At 28.7% G+C, this 22,918-nt stretch overlaps 1 protein-coding gene across 1 annotated transcript in view; it reads right to left on the bottom strand.

The window, feature by feature from the left end:
* LOC107450041 (neurotrimin) overlaps positions 1 to 22,918 on the bottom strand; it is a 311,817-nt gene that overhangs the window by 236,276 nt on the left and 52,623 nt on the right. The window lies entirely within an intron of this gene.

The following is a 22,918-nucleotide window of genomic DNA, read 5'->3' as shown; positions in this document are numbered from 1 at the left end:
TTCTGGCAACCAAGTTAGACGTCAAACATAAGTCGCCGATTTCGCCAAAGGACACCCTCAAGTATATTTTCCCCCGTTTTTGTGTTCTTTTCATGTATTTAGCATTTTAGTTTTTTTTCTTAAGCGTTGTAGCCATGTAATATATAAAATAGGAATTTAATTGTTTTTGAAGGAACGATCACACTTACCTTGGATCTCTTCGGTTTTTCTATTCTTTATTTTAACAGTTTTTATTAAATGTAATTAGTTATTTCAGAAAGTTTCAGTTTGCAGGTAAGCACTTAGATTTTAATACTGAAGTTTCATGATTTGCTTTCATAGTATGTTCTAAAGTATTCGTTGACTTCTTAAAAACCCGATTACTGACATGCATACCTGCCAACTTTTAATCCTTTCAAGGATGAATTTTCCCAATGGTAGTAATATGGAATTGAAAAGTTCAATTTCAGGTAGGCTGTATTTTGAACAAGTTTATGACAACTAGCGCAACTGTGCTACAAATTTATATATACGCTTTTTTAAAAAAAATTATAAATTAAGTTAATAAATGCAAGAAATCAATAGGAAGCTTACATTTTGTTACCACATTAAATATAGTAATACAATTTTACGCTAAATGCGTAAAAGTTGGCAGGTATGGACATGGCAGAACCGCCTTCCAAAAAACTTTGTATTTTGTCAAAGAAAAGGATATTAAGAGATTCTCAAAGAAGAAGGGCCCAAGAAACATCTGTGGAACGTCAAAGAAGGATGGAACATGACCGAATTTCGACAAGCAATTCTAGAGCCCAAGAAGTATCAGAGAAACGTCAAAGAAGATTAGAAGAGGTTTTCACCTATTGGCCAATGATGATTTCAAAAGCAACTTTTGTATTATGCTTTTACAATTTCTGGGGCCTTTTTTTTTAAAAAAAAAGCAAGTCTCCACCTGATATTTATATTATAGGTTAGATTACCATAGGCCTTATGTTACCATACCAAAGTTACATCTTCAAACATCCTCAAGAGCTATAACACATCTGCAACAGAACTGGATATGAAGACAAAATTGCAGGACAGGAACACTTTAATTGTCCACTAATTTTCAGATTTCCTGCTATGTTTTAAAAAACTTTATTTGTGAAAACCGTTAGCGTGGCGGACAGCTGGCCGCCTTTAGCGGCTAGTATATAATATACATAGCAGACAGCAAAGCGAAATTGAAAACAATAGATTTGCAAATAAAATTATAGTAAGAACTATTAATTTAAATTTATACACTCAACTATTCTTGATATAAAATTAATTTATAATTCCATTTTTCACCCTGATGAACAGATAGGTCATTAAAGCAAATTTGAATTATGTGTAATAGAATAAAATGTGATTATGGCTAAATGTTGTAATTGATATAATGGACATTTATATATAAATTATCCCTTGAATTCGTTAAAATTTCGCGTAAGTATTCTCCGTTATTGATGTTTAGATATAAATTCGTCTTTTAGAATGTTTTATGAACCCTGGATTCACTGTTAACATCAAATAAAGTACTTGTTTGTTCTTGAGATTTTTAAACAACAAATTCGGGGAGGTATTTCACAACAGTTTTAGTAATGTATTCAGAAATTTAGAAAGTGGGTACAGATGGCAATTTTGCGATTAAATGCTTAAATTTTCATGTCCTCAATATATTGAATAACGCGAATAATCTCTTTTACTTCCCAGACAAGCAGATACTCATCGCTGGTTGATCTTAAAGAGCCAACTTAAGATCAAACCCAGTCCTTAAAAATTACAGCTCTTAGCTTTACAACTGGACTCGTGTTCCAAAGAAAGGGAGTTTGAATTCTACCAGCGAAAGATACGTAGTGAATTAAATGGTTACCGATGCTTGTTAAATCTGTTGGGTAACAAAGTCTACCAAGTCCCCATAAATAATAAATTTCTTTGGAGGTACTGATTTGGAGACTATTTTTCTCTAGTTCAGGTCAAAATTACGATCGGCAGATGGATGAAAGGCGTGTGAATGAGATATTCTTATAAAACTGGTTGTGAAGTATGTGTGTGGAAAAATCGTATTCTTGTTGGCAAATGGCTTTGCTGAAAAACAAGAACCACTCAATTTGCTTTAAAAATTCACTTTTTTTCAAGCAGGCTTGTTGACATTAAAAAGTATGTAAGAACAACCTATGTACCAACAGGCCTATGTAACAACAGCTACTCGGCCATGAAGGTAAATTTCAAAATTACTTTTGCTATAAATCTTCGCAGAATAAATTAAAGTGACTGTCAAAGATTAAAGGAAAAAGTTATGAAAATTTTCTGAACCTAAGATTATAGAAAAAAGATGCTCGCATAATACAAGACACTACTTTATTAATTTTTATCGAGCAATCATAGAAATATGTCCCGATTTATATAATTTCTAAATTTACTACATCCCTTTTAAGCATTTAGAAAGGAAAGTAAATTTATACTCAAGGGGTAAAAGAAAAAGTTATGAAAATTTTTTAAGCCTAAAATCATAGAAAAAAGATATTTACGAAATCCAAGGCTCAATTTTATAAAAATTTCATCATGCAATCTCAGAATTATGTTCCGATTTATATAATTTCTAAGTTAACTACATCCCTTTTAAGCCTTCAGCTAAGTAAATTAAATTGATTGTCAAAGATTAGAAAAAGAAGTTCTGAGAATACAAATTTGAGTTGAATGCATCAAAGATGAATAACCAGAACCAAAGGAAGAGCATTTATATGTACACAAGACTATAAAGAAAGAAACCTGCCCTTTTATTGAGGTATAAAAATGTACTTAAGCTGCAGGGAAACAAAAGGGAAAAGTGTATGTTGCATTTCCCTACAAAGTACTGCTTCATGTTTATTCCTGTTTCAGAGGGACTTAAAACAAAAGACGTTTTCCTCTATCAGGGAAAGTTCAGCCGTGCATGCTCGTTCATTTTTATTAGCGCGTTGAAACTTCGGATGATTCTTTTAACGAAACATCAAGCTTCTTAGGAATAGGGAAACATTTTTATGATTTTCCCTGTTTCGGTGTTTGTGGTTGTTCTCTTGTTGGGACATCTTTTATTGTTTGACCACGTACATCTTCATTTGGTGGTATAAGTAAAATAGAGTACCTGCCAATGTTTACCTTTATAAATGCTGGTTCGATAATAAATTATGTTTCTTTTATAGCGAGAGTTTAACAATTGTATTTAGTTATACTGTATAGTTAATTATGTTATAAATTAGAATAATGTATTACAATGCTACAAAGAAACAAAGTTCTAGAAAGTATACCATCAGAAAAGCTGAATAGTTTTCTTTACTACCTGTTCTTTGAATAAATATTCCTTGAATGAAAAAAGAAATGAAGAGTCAGTGAATAGGTATAGCTTAATGCTGCAATGCACTCACGTAAGGTATAAATCATTACAACTTAGGAAAATAATTACATTGCATTTTTTTATCATTATTATATGTTGAATTACTTTATTAATTTAAAAACATTATTAAACTAAACACTACATTAATAAATTAAAAATCAAAATATTTAAAAGACCTCATAAAAGGAAAGATTAACTGTATTCAAATCAATTTAAAAATTTATCTCGAAAACTAATTAACTCGGCCCCCAAAAATGATGCTATTCATCTAAGCCACAGCAATATTGTCAATTTCATCAAAATCAAGCATTTTTTCCAAAAATTAATATTTTAGTTCAAAATCCTTTCTTTTTATTTCAATCTCCTTGTCTTACTTCAAAAACTTATCATTTTCAAACTCGATAAATGAAGTAGACATGTGGTATAAACTTTTAATATGCTTCATAATCAGAAAAGTTATCATCTGTATACTATTTAGTTGTTCTTACTTGTGCTGACTTGAAATAAATTATTAAAAGTTTAAAAAAAATAACGTGCAATAAATGCCTAGCAAAGCTTGTTTTGGGCTAAACAGAGCAGCTATAAGCTTGAAAACATCTCTGATTTCATTTTTTAGCAATTGAAAACAAAAATAAAAAAGTCATTGGTAAGTTAAACAATACGTAAACATTATCTAATAAGAAAAATTCGTTTTTCATTCTTATCAACCTAATGAACAAATATTTTTTTAAAAAGCCAATTGAAGCATTGAGTCACAAAATTGCATCCATTGTTATTATCCAACTTTTTATGATCTTTACAGAATGCTTCTGGTGTTATAAGAAAGACATACACAGACAAACACAGACACACACAAACAAACTCTTTTTTTCTTTATTCTTTCTTTAATTAGCATTTTTTCTAGACAATGGATTGTTTGAAACTAAAAAGTATTATTCATAATGTTTGTTACTATTTCCGACGCAACCATTGTTATTTTTTATATATAGATTGCGTAACCAGCCATAAAAAGTTCAAATTTTTTTTAAAGAAGAATAGTTCAACTTCAAAGGAATAATTTCAATTAATCAATTGCGTAATCTAAAGTCGAAAATTCCTTAATCAATGTCTTTGCATGATATAAACTTTTCGAGTTTGGAATATTTATTATTACAATTAATGTTAGCCTTATTTAGGTTCATATTATCATAATTCATGTTCTTTTTTAAAGAAATTCATCCTAATATTGGTATTAATGATGCATCTATTATTATCATTTTGTACTCAGTATAATAATTAATTGTACTTAAATATAATTACACTTAACAGCATTATAGTTATTTTCATGAAAACTTCGATAAATTTTGACTACTTTAATTAATACTGCATTTATTTTTAATGTAAGTACAGCTAATATAATCGAAATTAGTGAATATTCATAATCATTTTCGGTTATAATGCTATGTTAATAATTTTTTGAAAACAATCAATACAATGAATTAATTTTAAAAAAATATAAGGTATTTAATTCTTTTTCTCCATTATGTCTTCCCAACAATATTAAGGTACATTGCACCTAAAACTATTCAAATTACCCCACATGACATAAACACTAAAGAAACTAAAAAAATTCACAAATTAGCACAGTTTTTATTACCAATTTTTTTCAATAAATCTGGAGTTCAATTTTTTTCAGTACTATATCTTCCAAAACTATTACGGCCCAAAATATTTAATAGTATTTAAATTAACCCGAATGACTTAAACACTAAAGGAATTCTCAAATTAGCACAGTTTTGATTACGAAATGGATTTAACTTCAGTTACACTTAATGTGTATACACCAATACATAATTAAATAAATATATACATATTTATTAAGAAACCCTTATTTCTTTATTTTTCGATTACATTCCACATATTCTATATAATATATTACATAAAAGTCTAAAGAGTTTTGTTATTAGTGAAATTTTGCTTACGCAATGGTGCTAAATTTAAATTATACCTACACCATAACTAAGAATATTTTAAAATCTATCATTATTTCCATTTCTCTCAATATCATAACTTCCCAACAGAATTACGATAGATTACCATTACACAAACTATTTAAATCATTCCACAAGACTTAAACACCCAAAGAATTTCTAAATTAGCGCAGTTTTGATTACCCAGTGGAGTTAAATTTAGTTTTCGTGACAACGATGCTAAACTTCTCACCGCAAAAGTTGAATATTTCGTGAAACAATAACATATTTTTCCTCGCTTACAATAAGATTAAAACACAATGCTGATTGTGTGTTTCCTCTTCCCTTATCAATTTTGTTTTGTTTATTTATTTCTTCCGTGTTTCTTTTTTATTTTTTTTCTTGTTTATTTATTTTCAGTTTAAATCTCATTTCGAAGGGAACTGAAATTATCTTCTGCTACTGAATTTTTATCCAGGGCAAAACTAATTGCTAGGTTTTCCCGAGAGAGGGCGCTCCTCATTAGCCTTCGCAAGGAAAATCTTCTCTCTCAATCAAACCTCGATATCTTTATAGCAGTTCGAGAGGGGTTAAATTTTTTTTTCCTGTCTTTTGGAACCGATATAACAAGCGTGCAATTTAATGAGAACTGGGACGTGGCGGAAATTGTAATAAAATTTATGCGATAAACTCCTTTAAACTTCTCAAAATAAACTCTTGGCTTTAAAATTACGCTTCCAGAGTGAAAGAAGAGTGCATGTAAACTCAAAATATATTTCAAGTTAAAATTAGAAGTTTGATCTCTATTCTATAGAATTGGAAAATTTTGAAGAAAGTAGTTTCGAAATTGATTTGTAAGCAGGATAGTATTTTTTCCGAATTCTAGAATGAATATAGTTTATTTTATTTATTGTCATTAAAACTGAATGAATATTTCAGAAATTATACAAAGGAAATTGGAAGGGGGTAAAAATGAGCTAAATATTCGCTGCGATTTGCTTAGAAAGCAAGGTAGGATTTATTTTCATCAAAATGTAAAATTAGTTACAAAGTTGATCAACAGATAGCGCTGATATCTTCTGTGTTTTCTTTCCTCATTTTGCTTATTTATTTTCAGTTTAAATCCCATTTCAAAAAGAACTGAAATAATGTTCGACTGATTTTTTTTCCAGGGTAAAACTAATTACTAGGTTTTCCCGAGAGATCATCCTCATTAGCCTATGCAAGGAATAACTTCCCCCTCAATCAAACCTTGATGTCTTTATAGCACTTTCAGAGGTTTTAAATTTTTCTGAATAGATTTTTATGCATTCAGAACGTATATAACAAACATGCAATTTAATGACGTGGTGGAAATTGTAATAAAATTCATGCGATAAACTCCTTTTGACTCCTCAAAATAAACTCTTGGCTTTAAAATTACGCTTTCAGAGCAAAAACGATTGCATAAAAACTCAAAATATATTCCGAGCTAATGTTAAAAACTTGATCTCTATTCTACAACAATAGAATAATTGAGAAGAAAATATTTTTGAAATTGATTTATAAGCAAGAAATTAGAATAGTATTTTTTGCAAATTCTAGAATGAAAATATTTTATTTTATGAATTGTCATTAAAATTAAACGAATATTTGTGAAATTAAACGAAGAAAATCAAGAGGAGGTAAAAATGTCCGATTCACTGCGATAAATAGGACTTAGAGGGACTTTTTTTTTTATTCTCATGAAATTTAAAATTAATCGGAAAGTTCATTAACAGTCAGTATCTGAAAAAACTATAAAACAATATTTTTAATTATATGCCAGTTAGGGGCCGTTCGGAAAGTAAGTACATCCCGAAGGGGGAAGGGAGGGGATTTGCTATTTTGTACGGTTTTGTACGATTGGGAGGGGGGGAGGTATTATGCAAAGTACGTACGTTATAAGCATGCACCAAAGATAAAGTTGGGCGTCATTGTTTAAATAATTTAAATGAATAAATTATTTTAAATAAATATTTAATTTTATTTAAAACATGATTATTTTAATTTTTATAAGAATAAAATGTACGTACTCTAAGGGGGGGGGAGTAAGACCTTATGTAGGGTAATGTAGGAAGGGGGGGAGGGGTTAAAATTTCTCTATTTTTGTGTACGTACTTTTTGAACAGCCCCTTAATTATAAATAATTAGTTTAATTATATTTAATTATATTCACGGGATCTGTTGATTTTGTACTAACCATGCAAAAATGCTCTTGCTATAAATGATGGCTATATTGCTAACTCCATTTTTGAACTTTTTTTTCCTTACAGCAGTTATTTCTGTTGACGAACTTTGAAACTCATTTTAAAAAACATATCTGAAGCAGAGTAAACATTTGCACACATTTCTATCACACTGAGAAAAATTAGCATGATAAAAGCAGCAAGAATAGGATACAATTTTCCGTGTTTCTGGCTTCATGGGAACACCCAAAAAGCTTATTATTTCTTACCAAAGCTCTTCCGTAATGATTTTGGAAAAGTTAACAAAAAATTATTCTTTTATAAGGTATGATAAATTTTTGTAATAGCAGTAAAATTTTGTAATTTTATCATGACAACTTAGAACATGGCACAAAAGTTATTTATTCGGGTAAATTTACTTTTATGCTTTATATTTTATATTAAATAAGAACTATAATTTTAAATACCAGATTTTCCCATAAACACTTACCATGCGTAAGGAAAAATTAACCAATGAAAAGTTAAGTAAATTTCAATTTTCAATACGAAAATTATTAATTTTACAAGAAATGTCAATACTTTTTTCTTCGAAAGGCAGGCATTCGTTTCGCCTTAGATGATGCCAGAGTTGTTACTCATTTCGCGTCACCCAGTGGGCACCTGTGAACCAAAGTCACGGAGGCGAGTAACATTGCCCACGCCACACTGACCCAAACCCGTTCATGCGATGGGCCACATTCACTCATCACACTCAACAAAGGACAACACAAGAGAGAGAAACATCCATGCCCAGAGAGGGATTTGAACCCGCGGCCATTGGCTTCGCCGTCAGGAGAGCTAACAGCTCGGCCACCTGACCGGCTGTCAATACTATACAGTGCGAAACTTTCAAAAAAATTATTTTCTTCAAACAGTTTCTATTTTCCTCATAGATATGTCTGTCTTGTAAATGCATCTTTTCATATAACAATTATCGGATATTCTTTTCAATATTACTGATATAAAATGAAAGAAGCTTTTAAAATCAATTTTTAAAGTTTTCTTTTAAAAGCTAACTTATATAAGAAATTTGGGCTAGATTGCATATTATATTAGGAATATTCCTTGCATTTTTGGTTTACTGAATTTTCGAACATTTTTTTATTACTCTTACAAATGTGGCTTTGTAGCAGTTTCTTTTATTATTATTATTATTATTTTGTTTTGAATTTTGTTTTCCTAGACTTTTCTTTTGCTTTAAAATAAATTAGTCTTTCACAAATTAAAAATATTTTATGGTTTTTCTGAAGTGAATTTAATATAAAAATCCAAATGTAAATGTTTGCTTCAGTTCCATTTTCTTCAATAAATAAACGGCTAATTAAAAACATCTTTTTAATTAGCTGTTTTTTTCGATGGAAGTGTTGACTTCTTACGCAAAATTTAATTTACAAAAATTGCAAAAAAAATAATCAACGCCAATAAAACATAGAAAAATAATATTTTTTCAGCAGAACTGCTCAAATAAATGTTATGTAGCTTAAAAGAAAAAGGAACATCCTGTATAACTTTTGATCAAATGATCGGATCCTCACAACTCAATTTTAATGTTTTAAGGAAGTGATCTCTATTACAGCAATTAATTAGTGCCAATGATATTTTAGATAATGTTGCGTATCTCCGTTGTTTAGCAACACTACATCAGGTCTATAAAGTCTGTCACTCTAAGAAAGTCTAATACTAGAATTGAGTTCAGGAAAAAATCTTGTTTGGAAAGGTCCAGATATCTAATACTTACTCCAGATATTCAGATATCTAATGCTAGAAAAAGATCTAAGGCTATCTAAAGCTCCAGATATCTAAAGCTCTAGATATCCGGATAACTAATACTAGAATAAGATCATATTTGGAAAGCTCCACCATGACCATCTGGCCTCCCTGACCATCAGGTCAGAGAGGCCTGATGGTCAGCACACTTCACACAGATTGGGAAGACGTTTCTTCCATTGAAATAGGACAGAGATCTCATATGTCTACTGATAAGCTTGGTGAAAGCCATTTGGTCCCACCTACAAATTTTGATAAGGAACAAGGCATTTTCTCTGGTACCATCTGGTACCATCGATGCATTTTAAGTTTTTTAGCTTATGAGAACTGCTCCAAATAAGTTATGGAATAATGGTTGTCCAATGACTTGTCCAATGGCTCCCTCTTCAGCCAAAATATCTGCCGTCTCATTACCATGTATATCAAAGTGGGATGGTATAAAATGGAATGCACCTCATAAAAGAGTGAAAGATGCTCCAGTTTGTAAGTAATTGCAATTCCTGTAGCATCACGCCTTTATTCTATAGAAAGGTATTTAATAGAACTTCGGCTGTCAGAAAGGATCCATACGACAGACGGAAGAAAACAGAATCGAATCAAGCCCAACATCAATGGTAATCAGCTCACTTCTGAAGACTGAACAACAGCCTGGATTTCTAATACTTAGTTTAACTAATTTCTACTTAATGAAACCAGACACTAAAATGTAATTTTTATGAATAAGCGTTCTTTACTTTGGATAGATTTGGATTTAAAACCTTCACAATATGGGGAAGGCTAGTTATAATCTGGGAAATATAGTGTACCTATATTTTTGTCAGGAGAGCGGTCAACAGCTTGACATCTAAATATAATTTTTTTTCTTGCGTATCTTACCACGTTTCGTAATCATACCTTTTAAGCGAGTCCATACATACTGGCGCACAATTAAAATAAAATTCAAGATTCAAGATAAATCCTCACAAAAAATAATTTTTAATATTTTATACATATTTTTATACATATTTTTAATATTTTATACATATATTTACATATTTTTTAATAATAAAATTTTATATAGTGAAATTTATAATTTGAACATAATTATTCCAATTTCGAATTAAAAAAAAGAAACATAATTCCGATATTGAAAATTGAAATATACGGTATTTATTCTATTTATTTGGTAATTTTTCAGTTCATATAGTAACGGTTTACCTTAATCTCTGGCTTTAAAAATTATACTTTTTTACTATTTTCAACTACTTTCGTACTAATTTCTTACTATATTCAGCAAATTTTATGCCATGGTTTAAGATCTGAGGATTAAATTTCCAAATTGTATCATATTCATCAAAATTTATCACGTGTAGCGTATCTACCACTACAAAATTACAATTACAATTCACTAGTATATAATAAGACATGTTAACTCGACTCTATGTCGGGGTACCTTATCATAGATGACGGTTGACATGGTCGATAACTACTCTCCCCACATTGGTGACCCGGACGTGATGTGAACACGCCTACCTAGACAGTAACGCCTTCTTCGATGGATGATCCACATTGAACAGTTGACTTGCTACTTGTGACTGCGACATTATCCACCTCCTCGCACTGTTTCTACTCAGTCTCATCTCGATCACGAACAACTTCGGCTTGCATACTTGTAATTACTCGACTGCTAACGGCAACAGAGGAGCGAATACGACCGTGAAGTTAATACACCTCTCACATTCATCACTCAAAAAATACGGTGATCTTTATACAGCTCTCCCGGCTTCTCACAAAACAGCAATGAATCAACTAGTGGTATTCGTTCATCAAATTCTACCACAGATATAATTCTAGTGGGGGAGTGCTGTAGCGTATCTACCACTACAAAATTACAATTACAATTCACATAATAAGACATGTTAACTCGACTCTATGTCGGGGTACCTTATCATAGATGACGGTTGACATGGTCGATAACTACTCTCCCCACACACGTATTATAAAATCATATTTCATTGTTAATTTTACCAAACGCGCTTCGGTAAGAACTATTGAGATCTCTGGTGTTCCCATTAAGCTCGAAACACAATTACTTTATAATATTCTGTTAGCCTTTACCACACTTTTTTAGTGTAAAATTATGTCCTAATGCGCGAATATCAAAATCGAAAGTTTTCAGGATACTTCTTTTTTTACGCACTGTGCTTGCGTAAATTGTATTTGTAATGTGTTTTACCAATATGTAATTGTAACATGCATTTATAGTTTGTATATACATAGCTTGATTTCAGATTCACTATAACATTTCAAATGATTAAGTTGGCATTCACAAAAAGACGTTTTAAAAATCTAATTTGAAGAAATTTTATATTGTTAAACATTCGAGCAGTTTAATTCACAAATGAACCTCAGTTAAAATGAAGTGAAGAAAAAAATAAAGATTAAGATGGTTTAAAATAAATCTTTTATATTTTCTCTAATATCACAAAAAATTAATTAAAGTGAGAAAGAAAATTGTGTCAGATTTTTACATAGTACAGATGAATCATAATGGTTCAAAAAGTTTACGCCAAATAATAAATTATTCACATTCGAAAACATGCACTCTTCGCCTTACCAATATGTAATTGTAACGTGCATTTATAGTTTGTATATACATAGCTTGATTTCAGATTCATTGTAACATTTCAAATGATTAAGTTGGCATTCACAAAAAGACGTTTCAAAAATCTAGTTTGAAGAAATTTTATATTTTTAAACATTCGAGCAGTTTACTTCACAAATGAACCTCAGTTAAAATGAAGCGAAGAAAAAAATAAAGATTAAGATGGTTTAAAATAAATCTTTTATATTTTCTCTAATATCACAAAAAATTAATTAAAGTGAGAAAAAAAATTGTGTCAGATTTTTACATAATACAGATGAATCATAATGGTTCAAAAAGTTTACGCCAAATAATAAATTATTCACATTCGAAAACATGCACTCTTCGCCTTACCAATATGTAATTGTAACATGCATTTATAGTTTGTATATACATAGCTTGATTTCAAATTCACTGTAGCATTTCAAAAGATTAAGTTGGCATTCACAAAAAGACGTTTTAAAAATCTAGTTCAAAGAAATTTTATATTGTTAAACATTCGAGCTATTTGCTTCACAAATGAACCTCAGTTAAAATGAAGCGAAGAAAAAAATAAAGATTAAGATGGTTTAAAATAAACCTGTTATATTTTCTCTAATATCACTAAAAATTAATTAAAGTGAGAAAATTTTTTTTTACATTTTTACATAATATAAATGAATCATAATGGTTTAAAAAGTTTACGACAAATAATAAATTATTCACATTCGAAAACATGCACTCTTCGAATAAGCATAATATTTTACGGTTATATTTGATTCTAAACTGTAAAGTGGTAGCCACCGTAATTTAAAAATTATGACGTTACAGATAGAGGTTGAAAGTTCATATCCCTAATTAATAATCTCACTTAGTAACAGGAACACTTTTATATCTATATTAAAATTGAGAGAAGAAAAAATTAAGAGAAAAAAAAATTTTGACATATTTCTAATATGTGCAAAAGTATCCCTAGATAATTTCATGAGAATATTTTTAAGTTACCATTAATTACGGTTGATTATTTTGTATTATTTCAGGTAGCGAATATTGAAAAAAGTTTTAACTGCAGTGTATTAAACTTTTTACACCATTTTAAACAATGTAATTTTAAGTGACAAAGTACAAAATTTTAACGAAATTTTCTGAGTGATTCTTGAAAATAGAAAAAGAAAAATCTGAATTCTTTTAATAGTACTACAAACCATCAGAAAAAATTATGTTTATTTGATAAAAAAGTGTTTAGTGCATGATGCTTGATTCCGCATGTTTATTAATCGTAAACACTAATTTATTAACATATTTGAGGGTCACTATTCCTTTTAATTTCGTTTGAACGGTTACTATTCCTTTTTAGCATTCAAACGTTTACCGGGGAAATATAATTTTTCTCTGAAATTCTCAGCTTATCTAAATCTAGTTTAAAAGGCAAGTAACTGCACTTTGAATGGGTTCTTAATGCAGATCTGGACTAATTTAATTCCGATTTGTTCAAAAATTTGAACAACTGAAATGATATATTACCATTCCGGTTGTTCAAATTTTATTACAGTATCTTACAGAAAGTTCCGAAAATTTCGCAGAAAATGTAATATACAGTGACGGGGAAACAAATGCTGGCAGAGGAAGTTAATGTCCGGTAAAATATCCTCCGGAAACTTAAGTGATGTGGAATAACTTTGAAACAAAACTCCTTTTCGAATACAGAATCACATATTTTATTTCACATATTCTAAGTGAGATCTCACATATTATATCTGAGAATTAATTAACTAATAGAAGAGACTAAAACGGAAAACACGTATAATTTACCTTTGAGATTTAAAAGTTTGGAATTAAAAGGTTTCTAACCTGATTAGATTAAAAGAGAAATGGCTGTTTTGTATTAAGACGATTTTTATTAAGCTGTTCGTATTAAGTTTATTTATCTTTTACTAATTATAACGCAATTATGTAGAGTTCAAATTTAACGCAAATAAATCAAAACACGAACTATACTTTCAGATTTTATTAAATCAATTAATACTTAAAAAGATATTATAAAAATATTATGACTTAGAATTAATACCTGATTGAAATTCATTCAGCACAAACATTATATGGGTGAAATGCTCAACACTTTCAATATTTTACTGATTTAGAATTATGAAAATTAAACTCAAATTACAAGTAAAAGAATTGACAATGATAAATATATATATATATATATATATATATATATATATATATATATATATATATATATATATATATATATATATATATATATATATATATATATATATATATATATATATATATATATATATATATATATATATATATATATATATATATATATATATATATATATATATATATATATATATATCATTGTCAATTCTTTTACTTGTAATTTGAGTTTAATTTTCATAATTGTGCACATGACAAGGAAGCAATGGGAATTCCCCTACGATCAGAGCGCGGTTTGAAAAGAAACAAAAAAAAAGATGTACGATCACTACTCCAAAGAGGAGTAGTGATCGTAAAGACGAACAGTAGTGATCGTATAGAAAGATCGTATAGATTATTAAGCATTTATTTTTTGTGTTATTTATGTGATTGTTAATCGTCCGTATTTATGTAAATTTAGTTAGTAAATTTAGTGCGGAATCATGGAAAGGTAATAATTTTTAAAATAGGTAATAATTTGTGTGAGAAGTTAATAAATTTTAATAATGCTGCCTGCTGAAATGTTACAAGTAAACTTGCCAGCAAAAGCTTTTTGTGGTTTTAATTATGTTTTGAGTATGTCTTATGATGGTGTCGCAGTTTTCCATTGCTGTCCGTTCATTTTTATTAGCCGGTATATCACGTGGTAGGATCCAGTTTCTCCTCATTTATTACCATTTCGTTTTGATTGTCATCAGCATAAAATATAAATATTTTTGTAATTAATAAATATTTTTGTACCAATAATTTAAAGTTATTTTCGTGCATTGCTATAATTGGGTATAATATAAAAAAAACACAACTACTTCCACTTAGTAGGAATAACATTTACCATGACGCAATGCTAAATTCTATGCCACTATCCACATAAATCAATTATTAATCAAAAATCGAATATCAATTACTTTTCTTTATAATGCAATAAAATCTGGCGAGCAGCTATTTAAACGATCAAGCACTTCGTTTGTTTATTTGTGGCTTGAAGTTAGGCTTGCAGAAAATGCCGTTCATGGGTTAAATTTAGTAGGAATAACACAACCTGTCACGTAGGCTATAGTATACCCAATTACGCTTTTAACTTAATAGTTTAATAATGTATTTCTGAGCTACATTTTAAAATAAATTTATTTAGAAAGGTAGTCTAATCTTTTAAAAGTTTTACGATTATAATTTTTGTTCAAACAACATTATTATTCTTTTATAAATTACAGTTAAAGAGATGATCTGTTAAATTATTTGGAACCTAATGAAGCACAATGAGATGCAAACAAAAATAATATTTAATATTTGCGTCAGTTTGGTAAGCGAATTTTTTACTCTGTGCATAGTGTTCAATCTCACAATATTAATGAACTTTTAAAATTTGTGGTATCACCTAATAAAAAATGCAAGCAACTTTGATGATATCTTAAAAATAGAAATTTTGTTCCAAGTAAAATAATTTCAAAGAAATCACCGTTGAAGTGTTTTAAATGTTACCGAAATTGCAATAATATAAAAATATTTCTGACTAAATGAACCATTTTTGAATTATCAAAATCAAATTAATTTGTATTATATTCCGTGATCAAGAGTTGTTGCTAGCGCTAATCGAAAAATTTTGAACAGTGGCAGTTCTTAGACACATTGATTTGAATAAAAAAGGAGAAGATCTATAAGGTCAAACATAATTTCTTAAATTGCAGCTTTAGTCAATATGGCAAGCAAAAAATCGTTCTACTTCTCATAATAATATACTTAAATAATTTTTATCGATTCTTTCCAAAGTATACTTATTAGAAAGTTTGTTCAAAAACCAATCCTTGATACCAAGGTCATTAAATATATTTACCATTTTACTGATAAAAGTAAATGTTATTATTTTATTTTCTCCAACATGCGATATAACAAATTGCATTTTATTGGAATTTCCGTGAATGTGTGATTCATCTAAATTGAAAATAAAAATATACCCTGTTATTTATTTCTTCAACAGTGACAGATGGAGACGAATAAAACTTTCCTGAACGAAACAGAAAACGTATCGAGAGGGTGATTTATGATCGTTCACTTCTGAATAAAACGTATTATTTTCAGGTTCTTTCCCAAGACTGCATTCAGAAGTAATAGATATTGCAGAGATATTGTAAGAAGAAATTGTAGAATAATTTCGATACATTTTCGATTTCACGCGGTTCTAGTTTTTCTCGAAAAATATGAAAAGGTGATATGAAACTTATCCTCTATCATTATACTTGATAAAAACGATAATGCTAACATTTAGCTCAACAAAATGGAAATTGCTTGAATTGCATCGTAAAGATCTTTGATATTGTTTTCCACATAAATCGATAGTCTTTATGGTTGTTGAAATAAAAAAAAGGCATTTTTATTTGAAGTTTATTTACATTAAACTAAATTCCGAAGACGATTCTTTCTAAATGTGAAGGTAGTCTATTCAAAATATCGATTTTTTACTATAAAAATTTTAGACTCTTTTTGCAATAAGTATTGCTTCAATGAAAGCTGGTTTTAAATCAATACCATAGTTGTACTCACAGTAAAATATTGCAACAATTATTTAACAAAATAACTTTTTATTATACTTCAGTCTTTTGCATTGATAGATATGACTGGATTGTGGATAAACAATGATTAGTAATCTCTAGATATAAAAAAAACCTCAATAAGTAATACCCTCCAAACTAGTTTTTTAATCTTATAATAGGCTTCGGCATCACTTTAGCAGCAATGGCTGTAGCATCATTAAGTTACTATAAAATTGCTGAATCTTTTAAATTATCAAGTTTTTTGAGACTTTTTTAAACGAGTCCAAATATTTTCATAATTCATAATTAAAGACATTAGTCTAGAATTCAGGAACCACTAGAATATCCACTTAACCCTCATTACCACCAACATTGACCTCAAGTTTGAGGCATATACTGTTTGAAATCTCTCAGCAAAAGTAGAATTATATAGCAACTGTTTTTTTTTTACCTCATTCATCAAAAACAAATGAATAACCATAAGAAAGAATTGTTAACTGTAGGAAAAACCATCTATTGACTGTTTTCACCTAATACGGTTAAGCAACCGTATAGTCCCACCAAATAGCACCAAATAGTCCCACCTTATGATGCAATTCAATTGTTTGTAGCTGAGTAAATACTGTAGCCGAGATGTCTAATCTGTTATTCTTATCAACTGATTCGAATCACATTGTTGACACCATAATATTTCTGTCATTCCCTGAATACATGAGGAGTTTAAAGTGTATTGAACTGCTGTATTGATGAGCCTCAAATATTAAAATACGAAACTCTCCTTTACACATAGATGGCAACAACACAGAGTTGCTCAACAAAAATACAAGTGATAAAATACGAGTGTCTTGTACAAGTGATAAAACACAACTCTACCGAAATCTCATGTCGTTAACCAAAAACAAAACCTAACATAGCAAAACCCCAAGATCTAGTTAAAATTCATTTTTGTCGTTTTGGACCAGTTGAAAGTGGCTTAAAGCCCTCAAAAAATGCCTCTAACTGTAAACTTCATTTCGTAACTCATTCGTAAACTTTATAGTTAATTAAATTAAAAGACTGCTGCCGTTTTTTTTTCAGTATTCTTAGAAAGAAAATTTTAACAGTTTCTTAGTATTCAGGGGTTTATTTCTTCTACTTTACTAAATTAACACTGAGCGTGTTACCGCATTTACTTATTTTATACACTTTCAATGATATAGATGAAATTAAGAAACATACCAGATAAAGGAAAAATTGTGCAGAATTTCGCTGCTTTTCTTGCATTAAGTGACTTATTCTAATAGCTGGTATAGTGGGGATTCTTTTTCGATATTAATAATAATTTTTTTCGATTCCAGCTAGTTAAAGTATATTGCCCTTTACAAGCATTTTTTCTTAACATGTTGACTTATTTGGTAATCAACGTCTGTTGCTTATTATTTGGTTGATATTTATATAAATCAGGACAATTTATCTTTCACCTGAATAACTAAAGACATTTCAGTTTGAAAACGCGCAAAAACAAAAATCCATGGCAATTACTTTCCTCTACTTTTTTATTATAAATTGTATCTATTAAGGGGACACTCCAACAACAACATATAATTATCAAATAATAAGAAGTGCCATTTTTATCGATTGTATTGTATTTTATCTATTGTATTGGTTGCAATAAATTTTATAAATCATAAATTATAATCATTCATACTGAAATAAAATCTTTAATAATATAATTAAGAATTTGTTTTCTTGCATGTCTTATAGCTTCAAAAAGTGTTTGCACTGTTGCACTACAGTCCAAAAATTCGGACAGTGGTAAAAATAAACAATTTCAAACCCTGATTTTGAAAAATATTCAAAAAAATTTTTTATCGTCTGGGAGAGCTTTTGAAAAAATACTTTTTTTTCTTTAAATGCCAGCGGTTTCATGTCAAGTATAACAGCTTTAAATTAAACTTAAAATAATTATGTTTTATCAGATATTTTAAACTATAACATCAGATTACGATGGATTACGACACATAATTAGTATTTTTAAATTACATGATAGCACATGTTTAGATTTATGCTTTTAAAACTTGTTTCTAAAATAACTATCTTAAAACCAATTGTAAAAAAATGAAAAATAAGTTACGAGCTGAGTCGCAAAATTGATGAAGAAATAATACGAGTTAGTTTAAGAATAACGGAATAAATCACTATACAATTATTGACGTAAATGATGTTTGATTAATTATTTAATAGCTACTACTGAAAAAAATATTAAGGGAAAAAAACTTAGTAGAAATTGTACTAATTCATTTAGGAAAATCAAAAGAATTGTTATCAACTACAATGAGGCTTAAATAATTTTGGAAATCGGTTTTAGTTGAATTTAAAATAAGATATGTTCCAAAAAGTAAAATTAATGGAAAAATAGTACTTATAAATTTAAGAGAACCGTAAACAATCGTTATATTATTATCGACACCAACTATGCTTGAATTAATTTTGGAAAAATATACTAATTAAAGTAAAAAAATATATATATGTTATATTAAAAAGTACAATTAATGGATAAAAGGTGAAATTTTTTAAGAGAAGCGTAAAAGAATGCTTTTCTATTATTGATCCAATGATGATTATTTAATTTTGGTAAAAGGTACTGATTAATACAAGAAATAAGCTAAATTCCAAACGGTACATTTTTAGGAAAAATGGTGCTAATTAGTTTGGACAAAAAACAAACAAAAAAAGTGCATTGCATTATTGACGCTAACGATACCTAATTAATTTCGGTAATAAGTACTAAATAAAATAAAAAATATACGCGTTGTAATAAAAAGAAAATCAATTAAAAATGTTACTAATTAGTTTAATTATAATGTAAAAAAATTCCATACTATTATTGACACCAATGACGCTTGATTAATTTTAGAAATTGGCTCTGCCCTGTGCGTCTCCAAACACGTCTTCGATGATAGTCAGGACACAGTTGGAAGCGGGATTCGTCGCTAAAGACTATACGTCCCCAGTCGGCATCATTCCAGCCTGATCGAGCGTCGATTTTGTGCGTCTTAGTGGGTTCTTGGTGCGTTGATTTTTTTGTTATAGAGTGTAGATAAGAACAGGGACGAAAAGCGTGATTGTGGTAAAACTGTTTCAATAATGTGTAGATTTAATATAGATACTGTGGAGACAGGAAGGGATAAGAACCAGAGAAAAAAAAATATTATGGAAGGTTTTGACTATCATGAGTTGGCCTCGATCAAACATCATGCTAAATGATACTGAATACAGCTAATCTATATATTGATGGGATATGCTTCTATAAACGTGTTTTGCTTAATCTAATAATGAAAAGTCACCAGAAAGTAAAAATACAAAAAATAAATAATTAAATAAATACTATTTTTAGCTGTTATCGCGTCCGTAAATGTCTTTTATCTTTAGCCATCATGTTGTTCTGTAGTGATTTATTAGTCGTTTGTCAATCTTACGAAGAGTGGGTATTCAGCAAGTATTATTACAAATTAATACGATATTTTGATATTCGGTCGTTCTTTACTGCTTATTGCAAGAAACACATTTATTTGAAACTAAAATTTAATAATGAACTTAAATATTTGGAAAATTTTCTTATGTTTGCTATTTAAAGCAGTGATAATATTCAAATTTTATGAAAAAAAACATATTTTAAAACAATTTTATTGAAACTTATACTGTCTGTGATAAATTTCTGTTCCTTTAAATTTAGGAAAAATAGTGACGCTCGTAAGTCATTTTTAATGAATTCTTCTTTATAATCTTATTCAAAAATGTTTTCAAAGTTCCTTAAAGTTTATGATCCCACATGATTTACTAAAACGAAGTTTCACATCCTACTAGCAGATTCTGTTTGTGCAAAGTTTACTTTGTCCTTACTGTAGTTTAAAATGACATTTTGAAGCTGATGAATACGAAAACCTAAAAAAAAGAAGACTAGGCATTAATTAATCCTTCGTCTGTTCGAAAACTAATTAAGCTAACGAGGAGACATCCTTGACATTTAAGTCTTAATGAGACATTGTGTTAAGAAATAATTTATTTTCACCCCCTGGGAAGTGTAGGAGAAGACAAAGTTTGTTTTCCAGTCTATTTAAGTTTTAAAATCTTGGAAAAAGTAAAGAAATTCAAGAAAAAAATGCAGTTAAAAATACTTAAATTTTCTTTCATTCAACTAATATACATCATTATTTTTCTATTTACTTCGCTTCAGCAATTGTTCTATTGATCTTTGTTAATTAATCTTTTCGAAAAATTAATAGCCAAATACAGTGATTAAAAATTCAGAATATTTTTTTTCTTGCTATGCCTGCGTTTAAAGACAAGTTTAAACATGATTTAAACTACGTATGCTAGATATTAGTTGGCTTTGTTAAAACATTTTCAGATTTTTACATTTTCTAAATAAATGAATCTTCGAGAGAATGAATATAATTTGAATTTATTCATTATTTTTTCGAGTAGACCCATATAAAATGTGTTGTTTTGTTATATTTTTTAAATTATTTTATTTTATACTTCTTTTATATCAAGATTAAGTCTTTGAAAAGAAATTGAAGCTTATTTTTTTCCCGGAAGCATTTTTAAAAGCACTACTATAAACAAAATAAACACACTGTGTCAGATAAAGTTATAAATGCCAATTCTTTGACATAGCAATGATTTATATTCAATCACGTGAATGACTGAAAAATAATATAGACTAATAGACTAAGACACGTGATACTATATCTTAAACATAATCGTTTATACTTTTATTGATGATAATGGATTTTATTAGACCGACGTAAAAATATTATTTTCCAAATATTTGTTCCTAACGAAGTAACTGAAACTTTTAAGCGATTTTTCGGGTCAGGTAGGGGAATAAAATTTTTCCCCGTAGTTGGCGCATGAAATTCAGAGCCCTAATTCAGAACCGTAACCATTCCGTGAGACTCGGCCAGACAGAATGCTGAGTTAACACAAAAGAAAAATATAACAATATCTTTTCCGTAGGAAATCTTATTTTTTTTTAAGTGCCGCAGAGAACATTCCTCAATTTAGCTCTTCAAATTAGTAGGTAAATTTAAATAATACTCTTAGGTAATGGGCTTGTTTTATGTGTAACATTTTAAAGCATTTTAAATGGATGAAATTATTATGATCATAAAAACAGGTATCACGCATATGTATAGTTAGAAAAGGACACTTCTTACATGAATTTTAAACGGATACAAAATGTAATTTTAAAATTTAGGGTAAAAAGACAATGATCTTTTAAAAATTTTGAATCAAGAACGATGCAATTTTGCATAAAATAATATTTGGCAAGCATTATTAAACTATAAAAATGTAGTTATTACATTCTGTTTTTGTAGTGGACTATAATAGATTCTAAATGAAGTTTTTAATATCTATTATTGTCTAATCTACAAAAATTGAATTATTTTCAAATTTCTTTTTAATAATATTTTTATTTTCAACAGAAATTAACATTCTATGGTTTATGAATGCAAATAAGAAAAAAATATGTATATTTAACTTTTGATATGCAAACATAATACAGTACATGATATATAATTCTTGAAATGATGAGCTCTTTTGTAACAGGAAGACGATGCTATTTAAAAATAAAGAAAAATTTTATATAAAAAATTCAAATAACCATTTTAAATTTTAAGCATTTCGCCTTAATTTTAAAAATATCATCGTAATCATGTATCATCTTAATCATACATCATTTATCATCTGACTCATAATATCATATTAAATTATAAACATTAAAAATACTATTTATTTATCAAGATATCTAAATGCAATGGTAAGAAGAATTTATATTTCGTATCAAATAAAAAGAATGTGTTTAGCCTTTTGAATCACAGGAAACAGCTAAAAAAAAAATTTCTAGTTAAAGTTTACCACTGAAAAGCTTTATTTACAAACACATATCCAGTAAAATCAAACATCATTTTTCAAAACTTTAAGAAAATGCATTCGTAAAAAAACTTCAAGTTTGGTATAAAGAAAAGAAAATACATGCATAAAAATATTCTCTTCCTTTATAACCTGGGGCGAAATACATGTAACGATTTGGAGGTATTTGCGTGAACTAACATACACAAGCACATATAGATAAAATAAGTAAAAGGGGAAAAATGGAAGGAAAAAAAAATATTTGTAAAGAGACTCCTGGGTGGTAGTACTAACCAGTTTCTGAGGTAACTATATTTTGACGAAATATATGTTTGTTATTTCTTTTT

The sequence above is a fragment of the Parasteatoda tepidariorum genome, chromosome 8 (assembly GCF_982258835.1).
Source record: "Parasteatoda tepidariorum strain Cologne lab strain chromosome 8, Ptep-v5.0, whole genome shotgun sequence".
Lineage (NCBI taxonomy): Eukaryota > Metazoa > Arthropoda > Arachnida > Araneae > Theridiidae > Parasteatoda > Parasteatoda tepidariorum.
This window is presented reverse-complemented; position numbering and strand designations above follow the sequence as displayed.